The 16,196-nt window shown below is 41.8% G+C and overlaps 1 pseudogene across 1 annotated transcript; it reads right to left on the bottom strand.

The window, feature by feature from the left end:
- Nucleotides 1–9,850: 9,850 nt before the first annotated feature.
- Nucleotides 9,851–11,664, bottom strand: LOC308089065 (E3 ubiquitin-protein ligase TRIM35-like; annotated as a pseudogene). The gene is made up of 2 exons: nucleotides 10,294–11,664; nucleotides 9,851–9,955 (listed from the first exon to the last, which is right to left on the bottom strand). The product of its transcript is annotated as an E3 ubiquitin-protein ligase TRIM35-like (transcript).
- Between the last annotated feature and the right edge of the window lie 4,532 nt (nucleotides 11,665–16,196).

Below are 16,196 nucleotides of genomic sequence, written 5' to 3' on the forward strand. Positions count from 1 at the left end.
TTTAAAGGGATAGTTCACTCAAAACATTTTTTTTTTCTATCGATCAGTCACCCCATTGAGATTTTAATTCCTGGATATTTTCTTTGTTTTTGTCGCATTCCTAAGCCAATAATTTGATGAGGCAGCGGTTCCGGTAGGAGATACAAAGGAGACTCTTTGTGTCTCCTATCAGAACCGCTGCCGGTCATGAAATTATTGTCTTAGGAGTACGACAAAAACTAAAGAAATATCCATGAATTCAAGTCTCCATGGGGTGACTAATCAATGGAAAAAAATACATTTTGGGGGTGAACTATCGTAAATCCTCTAATAGTGACCTTTATTCAATTAAAAGCCGTCTCTCTATTAATGACCAGGGGCGCCGTTGAAATAAGCAATTAAAAGCCTCCCTTCTATTACAAGCCTCTTTTTTTCCTACTTTTTTTTAAAGTCTTAAGAGGGCGCTAGACACGTCTCTCGCCTCTATGCAGTGGTGGGAAAAAGTACTCAAATGTTTTACTTAAGTAAAAGTATTAATACTGCAATGTAGAAGTACTCTGTTACAAGTAAAAGTCTGGTGTTCAAAATGTACTTGAGTAAAAGTACAAAAGTATTGGTATCAAAATGTACTTAAAGTACCAAAAGTAAAAGTACTGAAATGTTTGAAAATAGCCGATCTACAAGCTCACAACGTGTCGATGCGACGCGTTGTGAGCTTGTAGATCGGCTATTTTCAAATAGCCTAGGTATAGAATAGGACTAAAGTGGTTAATGTTATGTTTTGTAATGTCATAATTTGTATCTGCAAAGTAACTAGTAACTAAAGTTTTCAAATAAATGTAGTAGAGTAAAAGTACAATATTTGGATCCAAGATGTGGAGTAGAAGTAAAAGTATTGGAAAATGAGAATACTCAAGTAAAGTATGAATACCTCAAAATTGTACTTAAGTACAGTACTTAGTTACTTAAGTAAATGTACTTAGTTACTTTCCACCACTGCCTCTATGGCTACTGCCGTCGGTTCAAATCACCGCGACACAGAGTAATATATAGGACAACATTTAAGTAAAGTAGCCTATTTGAGTAAATGTACGTAGGCCTACTTAGTTACTTTACACCTCTGCAGACGAGCTGCGCAGCGTCCGTTCTGGCCGAGCAGTGTTGCCAGATTCTGCGAGAGAAATAACCCTTTTAAGATCCTGTGTGTCAGAGCGCTATCCTTAGCCTGCACTGGTACCGCCATAACTAATGTATGTTATGCCACTGACATCATCACTCAGTCACCGACAGTTGCGTTTAAATGGCTGCATGGCCCCGCTACGGTCCAGCCAACAAATTGCAGTTTGTTCAAGATAGGGCTGCAATACCGGCACATAACTGCTCTGGTTGAACAAATGTAGAGTGAATGCACTAAGTCTGTCATGGCTAAAGGCTGAGAGGAAGCTCAAGTTGAACATATTGATGTTCTTATGGAATGTATTAAATTTTAAGACATCAAAGTTTTTTCCTCAGAACATTAAAGAAACAATTTACATCGCTACGGAACACGTAGTGCTTTGCAGGTCGCTTGGTTCTGCCTATATCAAGGAAAAACATGCTTCGCTTAGACATACAGTCATTTTAGATTATACATTATTGATCCCCAAAGGAGGAAATTCATACTGTCACCAGTGTACAGCATGCAGTTTAACCATTTAAAATGGAGACAAACAAGCAACAAGAAAATAAAAAATGTGACACACTATTTTTATTATTCTTTTTGGCTTTTTCGTCCCCTTATTGAAGGTGTCCAGTACATAGACAGGAGACGGGGAGAGAGAGACGCAACAAAGGTCGTTGGGATCGGGACTCGACCCCGTGACACGCTGTCAGGCTGCAATGGAGCCTATAGGTGCCCGGACCGCTAGGCCAGCGGTTCCGAGCCAGTGACACTTTATTTTAAAAAGGTACAAATATTAACTTAGTAAGCACCCATTAGCTCCTCACAAGCCTTATTTTACACACTTTGAGCTATTGGTTGTTTTCTCTCTCTAATTAAAGCTTAATGGTTTGTTCTGTATGAAAGTAGTTAGACCTGAATTAAAATTATATATTTTGTTCAGTATGGGGCAGGGAAGCAGTTATAAGATAGTTACTCTTTTGTGCGTAGACTTAATGAATCGTCTTTATAGCTGTGTAACTACCGTAAGTACATCATTACAGATAAGAAACACCTAGTAAAGCAAGCAAACAAACAAACAAACAAACAACAACAAAACAGTTTTACACCCCATCTTATAGTGACTGACTATACCTTGAATAAACAAAGGCAAATAGTTATTTGAGAAATTGGCAGGAATAACCTCCCATCCCCAACACAGGAGAGTAACTACACGCCCCATACTGACCAAAGGAAAAGGGTTTTATTCAGGTGAAACTGCTCGCATTTATTTACCATTACGCATGAATCAGGTGCTCATTGACTTATTGACAAGAAACATCATTAAAGGGGAAGACCACTCATTTTCAACATTGAACTATGTCTTTAATACACCTTAGAGTTGTGTGGAAATAAGAAAAAATCCCCCCCCCCTTCTGTGTTGCCTAGAAAAGGATAATTGATTGAGGTCATGTGATCAGTGACATACGCAGGGTGTACTTTTGACTCCGCCCCCCTCAGCCAAAAGTACACCCTGCGTATGTAACTGTTCTAGGCAACATAGAGGGGGGGGGGGGGATTTTTTTCTTATTTCCACACAACAGCTCTAAAGTGTATTAAAGACATAGTTCAATGTTGAAAATTAGTGGTATTCTCCTTTAATTGAATACTGAATGCAAAATGATGAGCTAAATAATAATCTTCATTGTCCCCGAAAATATATTTGTCTGTTCAAAAGCAAAAAAAAACACAAAAAAACAACACATAACCATATGGCACAAAACAACACGACACAACACCAAGACAATACATGAGGTCCCCAGTCCCACTATACACATAAAACCATCCTATCGACGGGGCAGTTTGTTTGTTTAATGCCACAATGGCTGAGGGGACAAAACTGCTAAAACAAACCCTTTCTCACTTCAAGGTTCAGTATCTTCGCCCAGATAGCAGGAGTTCTAAGTAGCGATACAGGGGAGGATCAGTGTCAATTTGTTTCTGTTAGCCATGGACAGTATAGTGCAAAAAACATGCGGAACAATACAATAGAACGGGTTGAATAATGCTTTTGTACAGTAATAACAGAAGATAAGGGGCAACAGATATGATCTGAACCTACGGATTACATGAAGTCTTTGCTGAAAACGTGTATGGATAGATGTAATGTGCTGATCAAACCTAAGTCTATTGTGAAACTGTCAACCTGTTCTACTGTTCTGCATGAATGAGGAGTGGGTTAAATCCAGTGTGGGTTATTTCATTGACAAATTAATATTACTTAATATTGTCTAAAACAGAGCTAATAAATTACTAATACTCATGCTAGAATTGATGGTTAATACAGTATGTGTACCTTAAAGGTTTCATGACATTCAGATTTACAAAACATTAAAAGTCTTTATCATGGTCCTTCAAACGTGTATTAAAAGGTTTTAACTGAAAAATTCACTCCAGTGAGTGCTTTTCTCTCTGTGTTCTGATGGCTTTTCAGCTGCAATGAAAACAAAAAACAAAAAACGATTTGCCTGCGGGTGTCGCTATTGAGGGATTTTGCCTGTCAATCATCGCCCCTGCTCCGCCCCCCTCCCCCAAAGGAGAAGGATAGGGGAGGGGTGGGTAGGATAGGGGGTGGGATTAATGGACTGTGACATCAAAGTCCAGGGGCCAATCCCAGCACTTTTTTCAGCCTATTTATTCAGAAAACCCCAGAACACAGAAAATCCACTGAATGTTCAAAGTTCAGTTTTTTTGGGGGTGTAATTGAGGTCATAAAACAAAACAAAAAAGAACATTTGTGTCATGAAACCTTTAAAATAAAGTCTTACCCAAAACAAAAACAAACAGAGGGGACAGCCACCATCACTCATCTGTACAGTATAGAACAACGATCACGCTATACTGTAGCTGACAGCTGCCTTGTTGAAATACCTCGGCGGTGAGGATAAAAGACTTCCTAAACTTCTCGGTATTACATCATGGCAGTATAAAGCGACCGCTAAAAGTGCTCCTCTGGCCTTTAAAAAAACCGTGCCGAGGATGACCCTCATACTGCAGTATGGTGAGTCATTTTTTCTTTTCTTTTGGTACGTTGCTCTTTGGCAATCTCCAAAGAGTCGGGGGAGATACCAATAATGGAACGTGCCTTTTTGATTAGTTTATTCAGCCCCGTTCCTATCTTCTGAGGTACTGCAGGGCAGGCTAATGCTCCCGCCCCGGAAAACCACTGCTTAAAATAAAACACTGGCTAAAATGCTCTGATAAAAGACACAGAGGAGTTTGCTGCTGACATTAAAAGATCCACAGGAACAAAAGTCTAGACTGGGTGCTTTAAAAAAAATAAATTAAATGCCATCTCCTTCTATTTACAGGGCAAGATCAGAATGTTATTCACTGCCTATCTTTTCCCCACCCCTGAAAATAGCAAATCTACAAGCTCACAATGTGTTGCAATGCAATGTGTTGTGAGCCTATAAATCAGCAACATTTTCGCTGCATAACACCTTTTGTACGACAAAGTTTAAAATAGGCATACTGCTGGCCTTATGACTGGACCACAGTGCTATAAATCTATTCCTCTGTTTGGTCGAGTTAATGCGTTTTAAATTGAGTATTCTGTGTACGAGTGTGTTGTCGTATGTCTCGCGATGTTTAACATGTGGTATATCTTTTGGTTGTAGTCTGTTATATTTATTTCTCATGTTTTATTTCGCTTTTATTGTTATGATTAATGTTCAGGGTGTATATTTTTGCTTTTGTTGTTGTGATTAATGTTTCTTGTGGACCCCAGGACGGCTTGCAGTGGCTAAGGCGTCAGATAATGGGGAATCCTAGTAAAACAAAACAAATCACAATATGCTCCTAGGTCTGTATATCTCCGCTGTGTTTTTAAAGCTGTGTATCTTACAATAGGTTCCTTAACGTTCTATATATCTATCTCGCAACTCTTCCCCGGTCCTTTTCATGGTGGCCTGCCCGGGTGTTTTATTAGCCTGGCTCCATGTAAAGCAATAAAAAGCAATTGCATTACACATTACAAGGAGGTACAATCAATAAATCATAACTGATTGTAGTGGCAGCGCGCACAGGCACAATGCCTTCTCGCAATCACTATATCTGTAAGCGGCATTGATGTATGTGTTGTTTCCTTTGCATGGATTTGCCTGCAATTATCTCAAGCATCCCCCCCTGGCAGGTGCGGACCGATGCCATAGGTCAGGGGGGGGGGGGGAAGGGGGGCATAATAATATTGCACAATATTGCCACGGTATCCATAAGGGAATTTATTACCAACGACACCATGCGAGTACTGTAGTTTCAACGCTAGGGCCTCGAATCAATACTCATCATTTAGTGGAACTCATATGTGTGGGATGAGTAAAATGTAATTTTCACCTCCATTTGGCGGCTGGCAGACTAACAGCCTTGAGTGCGCCCCGCACACATATGGCCGCCATTAAAGTCATCTGTCCTTATAAAGACCCACGGCTCTTTGAAAATGATGTAAAAATGAAGCCTCCTATAAAAATCATCTGCTTTTCCCACAGCGCCTCTCCCTTCCCTTCACGTGTAGCATATCGACCGTTTGTTTGTGCGTGTACATACATACATATACACATACATACGTACGTACATACATACATACATACATACATACACACACACACACACACACACACACACACACACACACACACACACACACACACACACACACACACACGTGCATGCGTGCGTGTATGCACATGTTGTCGCGTGGGCCCTGGTTTCTAGCCCTACTGTATATTTCATAGTGTGATGGATAGTGAAAATAGCCGAGCTCACGACGTCTGCTATTTTTGCTAGCTTTGAATAAAAAAAGAAGAAAAGATATATAAAAATATGATATGCTAAACAATAAGGACACCAGGGCGAAAGTTGTTAAAAGTACAGTATGTATGTTACAGTTTTGACTACATGGTCAGACCCACTGTCTTACATCATCAATTTTCAATGACAAGTCAACCGTGTTTTTATGGACAGTCACGGAGGACAGGAGGTCTATGATTGGTCAGTTAATTATGTCTGTCGTACAGTTTTTATTCTTAACTTTTCAATAGTTCTGCCCCAGACTTTATACTATCCTACTACTATTAAATGAATACAGCTCCTCTCCAGTGGGTTGAACAATCAATGTGAAATTGCACATTGACATTGACCATTGGTATACTGTATGCAAGGAGTGAGGAAGCCGATTCTTCACTTTTCCTCAAATTAAGCAGTTTATTAGCATTTTTGCCACGGGCTGTATTCGTTGGCATCCCATTCCCTGCTGGCTATGGGATTTGTAGTCGCGGTTGCAGTTCCATAGCCCAGATGGACATCAGCGCTGTGATTTTATTGGTTGCTGGTTGGTTGTGTCAGGGTGACATCAGGACAAGTTCTGACCTGACGTGCCCGGGGATAATAATGTTTACTAGTTTACATTAAAACAATACGTTTTTTCTCTGCAAACTTTTTTTAGTATCCACATCGATGCCTTCTTGCAGTCGTAAAAGTGTATGCACAAACAACACGATGGGATGCCTGTGCGCGCATGTTGTGTGTATTACGGCACACACGGACCAATCCATCTCCCTGGGAGCTAATTGCAACATAACAATTAGGCACAAGGCATGCTGGTCTCAGCTGGAATTGGGTTTTAATTGGCTCACCTTAATTGGCATATTGGACTTGGAGCTGGAATTGAAGGCGGCGCTGGGTGAGCCCCCGCTGTGTGGTAGTGAGGGGAGAGGCTCTGTAATGCAACAGCTTGCTGGACGATGTGACAGTCAGACCCCTCCAGCGCACCACTCCTCTCTCTGTCAGTCATATGTGTTCCTCATTATTATTTGACTTGAGTTTGGTTGCTATATATATGTGCCCCATGGCACTGGCGGTATATACGCTGTATACCGCTCTCTCGCCAGGGTTTGATTTGCTGGGAACCCATGCCTCCACTTTTCGATACCCCCCCCCCTCCCCCCCATGGTCATTATTTTTTTGTTATCTTCAGTGTATGTTTTTATACTTGATTCTGGTCAGACTGAATAAAATTGTCCTTTTGGGAAAGTGCTGTGTTTGATTGATAATACAATTTAACAATGTAATCAAAAATGTCTGTTAACACATTGGGTGCCAGAGGTTTATTAAAATATTATACGTTGAGTGCCTGCATTTCTTCCATCCACTTGCGTTATACGTTTCGTGCTGTAGAAGCCCCGACGCGGAAGTGCATGTAAACAAAGCGTGCGTGCGAGACGGCGGAGGGTCCCGACTAACGCCTGGAACAATAATATTTCTAACGCGATCCTCCATTGCAGCGTGATCGCCGATCGAAAACGGCTCGTTTCCACCACGTTAAAAAGAAATGGAGATATTAAGCTTTTAGTCAAGGAGATAACATTGAAAACGCCGACCGGAAGGATTTTTGACATGGAGCCAGATCCAGCCTCTTCTTCTCAGAAACTCCTTGGGTGATGTCAAAGTTTCGTTTTAGCGCCCCACGTGGCCCACATGTATAAAAATAGAATTGGGTCAAAAACGGTCCGGACCGTTTTCGGCACTTCTCGTTTGGATCCTCAAAAACGGTCCGGACCGTTTTTGGCATTCAATGTGTTAATCACATTAACTCTGTTGTCCCTTATCTTGGGCAAATTTGTCAAAAAAGTTCGCATTTTCTTATACAGTAGGTCGGCTATTCTTGGCGCAAGACACCCGGCGTGTATGAATCGGGCTTAACACAAGCTCTGCTTGAATGTGGGCGAATTCCAAGGGAAATGGCAGGAGAGCCAACGCTGTATAATTTGCTCAAATGGATGCTGGAAGCGTGTTTCCCCCGTGACAGCCTTTACACTGGTGTTAATGGGGTAATTTAAGCAATTTTCACAGATAGCAAGGGTTACTGTAGCTCACCAGTATACACACTTCCTCCAGGGATAAAAGTGAGGATTTGACCTTTTCTTGTCAACAAACACAGTTTTCTCTATGTGACATATTGACCCCTGTTAATCTCGTGGCGTCAACTTAATGAAAGAGCATTTTGCAAGCACATGTCTTTTTTTTATTTTATTCCTTTAGGAATGTTACACTGACTGGGGGGTTTAAGCGTATTTCCATTTCTGCTACCCTTGCTTTTACCTCCTATCTTCTAGTGCTTTTCCAATGCACCATAGAAGGGTTCTGAGAACCTTTAACCACATTAACCCTGGCGTCCCTATTTTGTGCTTATACCAACATTTACAAAAATATTTGGAAAATTGCAGATCTATAAGTTAACACGTGTCGCGACGTTGACATGTGAGCTTGTAGAAAGTCTTTGGAAAAAAATATTAGTTTGTGTAAAATACAGACATCAGTACTCTACAGCGCCTACATTCAAACAAAAAAAAAGAAAACAGCGCCCTCTGCTGTTTTTTACCTTTGAATTTGGAGCACAGCTCTGAATCTGTTCTTGAGAGATTATGTTGACTGTGATGTCTTTCCATCATGCTGTTCCTACAGTACTATTGTGACGGTGGCCAGTTGTGTCACATTTGACTTGCCAATTATTTGTTGAATAATGGCACCTTTTACTCTCTGTACTCTTATAAATTATTCGCATTAAATTCACACAATATAAAATATCAGATGCACTGGTTACAGTGCGGGTGCGTAATTATTGTGAATTCAAATTGAATAGTACTGCATATGACTACGCCACCTTTTGTAAAGAGGAAGGTCCCCTATATACACACTTTTCCTTCCCAGGCTATTAACAGCTTCGAGTAATACCAGGTAAGCTTTTAAAGTACTTTTGAATGAGAACAACACTTGTAAAAACCCCAAAGAGAACTGGACGCGAAACAGGTTTGTATAAAAAGGTAAGTACATTTATTAGTCCCTAATACATCGGCGTCTCTGCCATAAAACACAATACAAAAGCATAAACACAAAATCACTATACTAATCAAATAACTTAACCTGTGGCGCCTACTAAGCTAACTAAAATGCAATACCAAACACACTACTACAATACTACAAGGCTACAGGGCTGTGCAAATCTGAAAGGTGCAAATCTAGCAAAACATGTGTTACAATTACTTCACAAGTAAAGTGACAATGCTAGATAAAGTGCTAAATACTCATCACGGGCATCTCAACGTTCAAGGGGTTCGAATGGCCAAATATGGGGGTGTATGGGAAGAGGTTTAGGCCAGGAATCTCTGTCTTTGTTTCTTCTTATCTCCGTCTGAAAATATAGAAAGCTGGGACCAGTTCATCTGTTCATCGGTAATTTAAGCGTGGGTTCTAGGACAGTGGTTATATAAAGACAGCGTTGCAAGGACATGTACTTACTCGCAAGCCAGGCGTTAACCTGGCTGCGAGTTGGTTGCATGTGCAACGCTCTCGCCGCTTGTCCGTCTCCTCTGCTCCTGGTCGCTCCATATATGGCACTCTCCTCTGGCTCACTCGTCTCTCCTTCCCCTCCGACACTCTCTCTCTCCTACGGCTTCTTGTTACTGGAAGCAGGCACGCCTCGGCTCGCCGTCCTTCTCTTTGTGGCTGGCGTGTCCGCTACTGTCCGTTCTCTCCACCCCTGCTCCGTGGTTAGCTCTCCCTCGCACAACCTGCTCCTTGGCTGCACACTCTCCTTCTGTTGTGTGCCTCTGTCTCTGTCTTTCAAACGAGCCCGCGCTCACTCTTGTACTGGGGAAACCACACCCTACTACGCTTTCATTCGCTCTCCGTGACGTAATGTCTCTTGACATTGGCCGGCGGGGTCACGCCCGAGTCACGGTCAATGTCACTCAGCCTCTCACAGGGTTCATAGTCAAGTGGCTTAGGGACCGGGGGAAAAACATCGCATGTCCAAAAACGTAGAGTGGAAACTTTTACAGGTAAATAAATTAAGATGATGGGTTTAGTGAAATACACATTTTAGGCATCAATAAAATAAATCCCAAAAATTACAAAACCCTCTTATTTGACCCTGTCACACTATCTTTTAGCTCGCAGGATCAATAAAAGGTCTTCGTTATCGTTTCATGATGACTGTCCTCGACCACAAGCGAATCGTATAGATTCTAAAATTGACAGGTGCTACTCTTTATAGACTCCATAGTTTGTCATAATCATGATCATCATGTCTAACCACGTTGTTCCAGTGTTACACTGACCTCCTCTGGTAACATCTTCAGAAAACCACCTTGACCAGTGTAAATGTATGGAAAGAGTGTGTCAGTGTGTGTGAAGGTGTGTATGTGTGTGTTAGTATCAGGATCAGAGAACAAGGACAACTTTCCTTCATTCCAGTCCAGCTGGACTCTGATCCTCTGGGGTTTCTGCTTCACTGAGAGATGAGTGGATGAGTCTGATAAGGAGCGTGCTGTGTATTTACCTTCCAGTAATCTTATTCTCCAGAATTGACCCCCTACGTTTACCTTCCTCTGACGGTCACGGGACTCTGGTAACACACCTACTGACCAGTATGTATTGTCTCCAACCTCAACATCCCAGCTGTGAGTCCCTGAGTTAAAGCCTTCAGAACCCAGGACATAGCCATAGTGGTCAAACCTCTCTGGGTTGTCAGGAAGCTGCTGTTTCTCTCCACGTCTCACACTGGTCAGATCATCAGACAGGGTGTATACTGGATGGGCAGTGTTTGGGTCCAGAATGACCGGAGTGTAGGAGACAATGTCCTTCATCTTGTCCCAGACTCTGAAGGTCAGGTTGCTCAGGTGTTTGGCCTCATCTATCAGTGCTCCTGAGACTGGCTGTGGGTCCTGCAGTGTGAACTGGACTCCTTGCATTGTGGTCTTGTAGTTCTGCAGGAATGAGATGTGTTCAGCTCTCAGCTCCTTCTCTATGGCTCTAATTGTGTTTGAAAGAGTTGAGATGTCTCTGTTCAGACCCTCAATCTTCTCCTTCATCATCTGACTCTTCTGCTGCTCTTCATCCCTCAGTGCAGCAATCTTAGTCTCCTCTTCCTTTTGTAGAAACTGACGCATCTTCTTAAATTGTTCTTTAATCTGCATCTCTGTGTGCTGGGTCTGGAACTGAATGTGTAATGCTGTTTGATCATAGTTTGTTTTAAATTAATTAAATACCTCCAGGTTCTCATGCAAAGACTTCAGTGATTTCTGGACTTCCTCCTTGTGATCCAATGCAGCTTCATCAATGGGTCTGAATCTGTGGTCGGTATGTTTAGCATCTCGACTCACAAGACAAACTGGCTGACATTCCAGACAGAACAGTTTGAGTTTCTCAGCATGTACACTGCAGAGAACCTCAGACCCTGTTGAAGCTCTCTGATGTCTCTCCTGTATGAAGGCCTCACACAGGTTCTTCAGAGACAGGTTTCTGGGTGGATCCACTGAATGTCTCTCCTTACAAACTGGACATTCCTTTATTTTTTTCACTCTCCACCATTCCTGCAGACAGTCTTTACAGAAGCTGTGGCTACAGGACAGGACAACAGGATCTTTAAAGATATCACAACACACAGGACAGCAATAATTCTCTTCAGGGCGAGACGACTTGGAAGCCATTTTGTCGTTAAGTAAAGCTACAAACACTCTCCTCAAGACAGGAAATCAGCCAGTCAGTGTTGGTAACAATCCCTCCTCTACAATGTTCCCTGTGAATCCTGGTTCTGGTTAAAGTCCATTAGGCCTGACCTCGACTAAGTCGACTAGTCGACTGGTTAGTCGCGGGGGGTCCGAGTCGACTAAGTGTCTCTTAGTCGACTCTAGTCGAAAAAAGGTCCAGAAATGTTTTAAATAGTTTTTTGGCCAAGTCTACGCCTGCAACCACACGTAACTTCCACTTTATTCTTCTTATTCCTCGTCTTTGTATTGGTATTGTTTGTGTTGGAGCGCCTCAGTGCGGCTGCAGAGTTCATGTGCAACCTCTTCCAGAGAGAGATAGAGACACTAGAAACTCTGCTGGAGACAAAACAAACTGTGTAGACTTGGCCCTTTGAAATAAAATGTATTTTTTTTTTTTTTTTAAATGTATTAGTCGACTGCCAGTCGACTATTGGCAATTAGTCGCCAATTAGAGTCGACTAAACAAATCCTTAGTCGGGGACAGGCCTAAAGTCCATTCAGCTGACAGAGTCGGCAGCAGGTTCAATGGTCTGGGTCAGTATTCCCTCCTGTAGCTGTAGAAAGACAGTGTGTCCTCCCTCTCTGGAAGTTGAGTTTGATCTGAAGGTGAATCTTATTGTCTGTCTCTGTGTGTCGTCAGAATAACCTGTAGGCTATCACTCATCAGATGAGTCTGGCAAGGGGTGGAGCTATGAAACACTATTGAACTGTTGCAAGACACACACACACACACACACACACACACACACACACACACACACACACACACACACACACACACACACACACACACACACACACACACACACACACACACACACACACACACACACACACACTCACTCTCTCTCCAGTTGTTTGTGCCTCATTCATCAGGTATGTTATCAAACAGGTATGTGGTGTGATGTCTTCATCAAAGGGTATTTATGAGAAAACAGGTACAGTATGGACACGCAATGCAAATTCAGACGCAACCTGAGTCTTATACTAATTGTAACCTTAGGTCTAAACATCTTTATTTGACATATAAATTCCCTCACTGGGACCTCAAAACTGTCCCCTATATCAAGTTAGTCAGGTCCATATATCCTTGTGGAAACTTCTAGTCCCCACATGTAAAGTAATATGTTGCACGCCACGCACACACACACACACACACACACACACACACACACACACACACACACACACACACACACACACACACACACACACACACACACACACACACACACACACACACACACACACACACACACCAGTGTTATAAAGTAACTAAGTACATTTACTCAAGCACTGTACTTAAGTACAATTCTGAGGTATTTCTTTACTTTACCGGAGAATTTCCAATTTTCAGTACTTTTACTTCTACTCCATTACATCTCAGAGTCAAATATTATACTTTTACTCCACTACAATTATTTGAAAACTTTAGTTATTAGTTACTTTGTAGATTTGTATTATTATTACAAAACATACATTAACCACTTCAGCCCCATACATTTTGGCCATTTCGTATTGTGAGCTTGTAGATCTGCTATTTTCAGAAGATTTTTATACATTTGAAAACTTGTGAAATGGGAAATTCTGCATAATGAGTACTTTCTACTTTTGGTACTTTAAGTACATTTTGATGCCAATAATATTGTACTTTTACTCAAGTCAATTTTGAATTCTGGACTTTTACTTGTAACAGAGTATTTCTACATTGCAGAATTGATACTCTTACTTAAGTTTAGTACTTCTTCCACCACTGACGCACACACACACACACACACACACACACACACACACACACACACACACACACACACACACACACACACACACACACACACACACACACACAAGGAAATGCCCTTGTGTTGTTTATGCCTCAGCCATCAGGTATGTTATCAAACACGCAATGCAAACTATGACAGCTTAATCCCTGAGAGAAAATGTTTAAAAATGTGCCACGATCTCACAATGCTCTCAACCTAACACTAACTGAAACTGAAAGAAAATCTCAGAGTGGACTTACTGTCGACTGCCTGACATAACATTCACTCTTCCACACAGCGACCGCGGAGGCAGACATGCTAGACTCATCAGAAGCAGTTACAAGTACAGTGGGCCTCATTTATCAAACTTGTGCTGACCAAATAAATTATATAAAAAATTAAACACAAAAACATACAGTAGATGTTTGTCATAACCCCTTTAGCATATTTTATGAGGGCCTAGGTTAACTATGTATCATATATCCCTAACATAAATATATATGTCAAAATTGTTTGCAATTAACAAGGTTAGAATGTGAATACAAAAATACAAACAATTTCAATTCAACAATTCAACAATTAAAAACAATGTATCTTCATTCAAAACCACCATAAAAGAGCACCTAGATAAGTCTTCTAGTCCACACACACACACACACACACACACACACACACACACACACACACACACACACACACACACACACACACACACACACACACACAAGGAAATGCCCTTGTGTTGTTTATGCCTCAGCCATCAGGTATGTTATCAAACAGGTCTGTGGTGGGATTTCTACATCACAGGGTATTATTTATGGGAAAACAGGTACAGTATGAACACGCAATGCAAACTATGACAGCTTAATCCCTGAGAGAAAATGTTTAAAAATTTGCCACGATCTCACAATGCTCTCAACCTAACACTAAATGCCTAATCCGAACGCTGACCACAACCCGAGTCTTATAGTAATTGTAACCTTAGGTCTAAAAATCATGTAAAGTAATACATGTCACTCGCACACCAATCTGGGAACCCAGAGCCAATTGAGAAGGAAAAACAGCGCCCTCTGCTGTTTGTACTATCTCACTTGGCTCTGGGACAATGACAACGGAGCACCCGTGCGCAAGGAAACCGGGGTTTTGGTGTGCCTTCAGCGTTTCACTTCCGGTGGTGCGACTATGTTTTCATTCCCACTAACAATATTTCTACACGGAACACTAACACCACTTCTCCCAGAGAACATGGATCGTTTTGGTTATAAGCCCACTTGTTTCTATGATGAAAGAGCAATTTAAAATGTGAATATCTTTTTGTCTGCTCCGCGGACGCTATTGTTAAATTAGTTTTGGTTGGTTTCGAGTGGGGAAGGATCGGCGGACACGTAAATCCCGCCCACTACATTTGATTGGGTAAAGCGCGGCCTGCTTCCTGATCTGAAGGCACGCCCACTTGTAGCCCAGTGTGTACACGTTATGACGAACCTTCACGACAGATTCCAACGCAGAGAAGAATCTGTTCTTGAGAGATTACTCGCACACACACACACACACACACACACAAAGTTTTACACAGATCAGTGCAGTTGTAGATGAAAACACGAATCGGCCTTTTATAGTGCCACCATGAGGCTGATTTGAAAATTTTCAAGTGGCATTTCTTCCTCAGCCTATGGGGAATGTGCGTGCAAAATATCATGGAAATATCGTGTTCATGATTTGAGGCATTTTGTTCAAAACGGAGCACTCCTGCAAACTTTGGAAGCCAATTTTATCCAATCAGGATGGAATATGAAAAATCTGAAATACCTGTTTTGTTTATGACTATGTCTTAAAGGGTTAATAGAGCCCATAAGGTTCCATTTGGACCCCTGGTGGTGGTCCCCGAACCCGACATTGAGAACCATTGCTCTGGTGGAAGTGTAAGCTGCTGCCCCACACTGTGTTACATTTGTGACGCCCACCGTCCACGTGAACTTGTGATGTCACAAAGCAATGTCAAAAAACGTGACAACATCAACGCTTATAAAACTGTCCCTGAGGCAGATTCAGCTCCATATATGGGCATGTTACGTTTGTGACGTCCACCGTCCACCCACACCGTTCCCATTTGGCTCCCGAGAACCACATGATTCTAATACTTCTTTTATTTCAGACATCATAAAGCAATGTATTTTGTATTTCTGTGATACTGTTATTCTGCTGTTGACGACATTCTGCCCATTTACGGAACATGAACAATATGACCAATTCATCCAATAAATACTGTAGCTTGGAGGTCCTTAAGAGACTTGTTTACTTACAGTTATTTTGGTGTATTGTATTTCACACAGAGACACCCGAGGACAGTCTGTCAAAATTGAAGCCTTTGTCATTGTCAGTTATTATAACAACAAGCAAGTTCTTATACAAGCAACAACTATTGCCTGTTCCTGTATCAATCACACAATTGCACGTCGCACGTAGTTCAGTGCACTGTACACCATCCTGTACTGTTTTGTGTTCCAGGCATTGGCTTTTGAACACAGAAGACGGTTGTGCTATTTCTGTGCTTGGGTCTGCCCTGCATGGCTCCTTATATAACATCTGCATCTTTCTCCCCAGGTATTTTAGGACATTCTAATGAGCCCCGCAATGCCTTGGCATTTCTGCACACAGGCACATTATAGCAGCAGCCACAGGATAAGCCATGGGATGAAAAAAAAAGGA

The sequence above is a fragment of the Gymnoscopelus braueri genome (genome assembly GCF_963280865.1).
Source record: "Gymnoscopelus braueri genome assembly, chromosome: 7".
NCBI lineage: Eukaryota > Metazoa > Chordata > Actinopteri > Myctophiformes > Myctophidae > Gymnoscopelus > Gymnoscopelus braueri.